Below are 4,559 nucleotides of genomic sequence, written 5' to 3' on the forward strand. Positions count from 1 at the left end.
CATTGTACTTCAAGACAGATCTTGAAACATCCTTTGTGATGATGAATGCCATGCCATTCCCCTTCAATTTGTTATTTCCGGCATAGTAGATCACATGGTTGTCAGATTCAAAATGGCCAAAACCCATTCATTTCAGCTCACTAATGCCTAAGATATCAATCTTTATGCATTCTATTTAATTTTTGACAACTTCAATTTTCCTAGATTCATATTTCATACATTCCATGTTCCAATTATTATTAGATATTTGCCTAATATCTGTTTCTCTTCAATTTGAGTGGTGCCACATCAGCAAATGGAGGTCTTGAAAGCTTTATCTTATCCATATGAGTAAGGCTGGTTTTACTATGATGATGCAGTTCTTTCCCAGTCCTATTTTGAGAGGCTTCTAACCTAAGTGACTTATCCTCCTCCTCTGTATTGGACAATGTTTCTGGATTATTCATAAAGTTGTACAGTAATGTATCAGACAGTGTTTCTCTGCTATTCATAAGGTTTTCCCTGGCCAGTTCTTTGAGAAGTGGATGGCCTCCTCCTTCTTCCTAGTCTGTCTCAGTCTACAAGCCAGGCTGATACCTGTGTACCATGTACACCCTGCTGGGTTTGAAACACCAGTGGCACAGCCTCAAGAGTCACAGTAACACGTCACCACAGTAGGACAAACCAACAGACAAGTGTGTGTCCCTTAGCTGTTGGAAACCGCTCCAACCTCCCCTTACCTGGATTCCTACTGTTGCCTCCTTGCTCTGGAGGGTGAAGGTCCCTGCATGGTGCAAGTGGTTTGTGCCCAACTACTGACCTAAAAGTTAGCGGTTGGAAACTACCCAATGATACTGTGGAAGAAAGCCTTGGCTATCTGCTTCCATACACATTTCAACCAAGAGAACTCTGTAGAGCAGTTCTGTTCTGTAAAACTTGAGTCACCGTGAGTTAGAATTGACTAGGCAGCAATGGGTTAGAGAGGTGAGATCACAAGAGATGTCTGATGCAAAATGTTTACAAAATATTATATTGTCAGCTTTATTAATTAATTGCTCAGTATACTATTCAAATATTTTTGTTATATTTGAAAACAATTTGTAGCTTAGATTTTTTTCACTTGGCAACCATTTTTGGGGAATGCCTGATGATTGCCAAGGAACTTGAATCATTTGTAAATTAAATGTTTTGAATACCCATGTACTCAAGTAATTTCAAAGGCAAACTTATAAAAATCCTCTCAATATGCTAAACTACAAAACTAAATTTAATGCAGGATGTGGATACATTTTTAAAATAGACTTTAATTTTTTAGAGCAGTTTTCACTTTACAGAAAAATTGTGCATGAAATAAACGTCTCCTTATCCCCCTCCCCTGCATCTCATTTCTTCTACTGATAGTTTGCATTCCTGTACCACAGTTGTTACAACTGATGAGCTAATATTGATACATTATTTATTATTGACTAAAGTCTACAGTTTACATTGACTGTTGTTAGCTGCCATCTAGACTCATGCTGCCACCCTGACTCATTGTGACCCCAGCCACAATAGGATAGGACTGTTGTGATCCATGGGGTTTTCACTGGCTGACTCTCAGAAGTAGATGGCTAGGCCTTCCTTCCCAGTCAGGAAGCTCCATTGGAAGCTATTAAGCACCACTGAAACATGCAAGCCTCCACTGAAAGGCAGGGGGTGAGTGCACTTGAAGAGCATTGGCCAGGAAATATGAACACATTTCAGTGTATTTGAGATCAATGTGAAGAATGGCCTTCAAGAAACATGAGTGGCTAACACTTGTTTCATGAATCTAAATCAACTGGAAAGCTAAGGCTTTAGAAACTGGAAAGGGGCCACCGGTAGTGTAATGAATTCTCGCTTTCCATGCTGGGAATCAAGATTCAGTTCTTGGCCGGTGCATCTCGTGTGCAGCCACCACCCATCTGTCAGCGGAGGCTTTTGAGTTGCTCTGAAGCTGAACCACCACTTGTCTGTTAGTTTGTCATACTATGGTGGCTTGCATGTTGTCTGGTAGCATCATGAATCAAAATAAGATTCTTCTTATTTTGCTGCAAACATTCATGAATAATTGGAACTTGGAATGTGTGAAGTATGAATCTAGGAAAATTGGGAGTTGTAAAAAATGAAATGGAATGCATAAAAATTGATATCCCAGGCATTAGTGAACTGAAATGGATTGGTATTGGCTATGTTGAACTAGATAGCCATATGATCTACTGTGCCAGGAATGATAAATTAAAGAGGAATGAGGTCAGATTAGTCATCAAAAAGAACATTTCAAGATCTATCCTGGAATACAATACTATCAATGATAGGATAATATCCATATGCCTACAAGGAAGATGAGTTAATACTATTATTCAAATTTATACACCAACCACCAAAGCCAAATGTGATAGTTGCAGCTGTGTGTCAACTTGGCTGGACCACAATTCTGTGTGGTTTAAGCAATTGTGATGTGGGTTGTTCCCATGATGGGATCAGATGTATATGTTTTGAGCAGCCAAACTGTTGAAAGGGAGTTTCCCTAGGGGTGTGGCTTGCTTCTAGTATATTTATGGACCTTCTGGGAAAAGAGACACACTTCTTCTGTGGGTCAGGATCCTGTTGTGCTGCCTACAACTGTCTGTGAGTGAACAATCTTCCATCCAGCCTAGAGATCTTGGATTCATCATTTGTTGGAGTCAACAGCCAGTACTGCCTGCCAACCTTGAGCTCATCAGCCCCTGCAGCTGCAAGTCGAGGAAAGCCTCCAGCTTGATGTTTGATCCAAGAACTTGGGACTTGCCAAATTCTATAAGTATGTGAGCCACTTTTTTAAAGATAAATTTCTCTTTCTGTATATGTATATATAAGCTTTACTGGTTTTGCTTATCTAGAGAACCCAGCCTAACACATTTGGTACCAGTGGGGTCCTCTTTACTTATGGAGGCAGGGTCACCAGTGCCTTTACGATTAAGCAAATTGGAGAACCAAAACAATACCAGTGAGAACCAATTTAGGAAGCCCATCTAGAACCACCTTAATGTAGAAGAAGGTATCTAGAGGCTTAGGGAAATTGGCCTGTTAGAATGGATTTATCAGATTAGACCCCTAGAGCGAGAAGTGGAGAGTCCAGAAGACACACCTCGCACCAGTATGATGAGGAATAAATTTGTGAAGGGAGCACTAGCATCCTTGAAGACTACTGTGACTGCTGTTTCATGTAAGCTGGATTTGACAGTGGGAACTGCCCTAATTGAACTAAGACACTTAACTATGATGGTGCTGAACCCCATCGTAGTAGGAGCCAATGGTAGTAGTTAATCGACAAAGGCAAGGTGGGTGTGGTTACCATAATGGACAGCAGAGTCAGAACAGTAATCAGAATACTCTGAATCATGTGGAATCATGGCATTGGCTACTTAGTCATTGTGTTCCTAGTAGTGAAATAATAGATGGCAAACATACTAAGTATTTACTTGATCTGTATAGACAGAACAATTCTAGGTCACACGAACAGCAGCCTAGATTGAATCACCAGAATACAGAGTCAAGGACTCTCAATCAATTCCTGAACTTGAGTCAGTTTACAGACCCACAACCCCTTGAATGAAGGGGAGGCCAGGTCCCTTTGAGGAAGGACCCCACTACATTGCCAAAAGTTTATAATGTCAATCTTTCTCCCAGCCTTCCCCAAAGGGATCTGAGGCCTTTTATGAGAGTGACGGTTCACTGGGGAAAAGGAAATAATCAGACATTTGGGGATTACTGGACACTGGCTCTGAACTGACACTAGAGACCCAAAACATCATTGTGGCCCACCAGTCAGAGTGGGGGCATATGGAGGTCAAGTTATTGATAGGGTCTTAGCTAAGGTGCGTCTCACAGTAGGTCAGTCCAGTGGGTCCCCGAACCCATCCTGTAGTGATTTCCCCAGTTCCAGAATTCATAATTGGAATAGATATACTGAGCAATTGGCAGAATTCCCACATTGGGTCCCAGAAATGTGGAGTCAGGATTATTATGGTAGGAAATGCCAAGTGGAAACCATTAGAACTGCCTCTACCTACAAAAATAGTAAATCAAAAGCAATGCCCCATCCCTGGAGTGGTTGCAGAGATTACTGCCATCATCAAGGACTTGAAAAGTGCAGGGGTGGTGATTCCCACCACATCCCCATTTAATTCACCTATTTGGCCTGTGCAAAAAACAGATGGATCTTGGACAATGACAGTAGATTATCATAAACTTAATCAGGTGGTGACTCCGATTGCAGCTGCTGTTCCTGATGTGGTTTCATTGCTTGAGCAAATTAGTACATCTCCTGGTACTTGGTATGCAGCTATTGATCTAGCTGATGCCTTTTTATCAATACCAATTTCAAAGGACCATCAGAAGCAGTTTGCCTTCAGCTGGCAAGGCTAATGTATACTTTTACAGTGCTTCCTCATGGGTATATCAACTCCCCAGCACTGTGTCATAATTTAGTCTGTAGGGATCTTGATTGCCTTTCTCTTCCACAAGACATCACATTGGTTCATTATATTGATGACGTTATGTTGATTGGACCTAGTAAG

The sequence above is a fragment of the Orycteropus afer genome, unplaced genomic scaffold, assembly GCF_000298275.1.
Source record: "Orycteropus afer afer isolate SDZICR_OR568_19922 unplaced genomic scaffold, OryAfe1.0 scaffold00497, whole genome shotgun sequence".
In the NCBI taxonomy this organism is placed as follows: Eukaryota; Metazoa; Chordata; class Mammalia; order Tubulidentata; family Orycteropodidae; genus Orycteropus; species Orycteropus afer.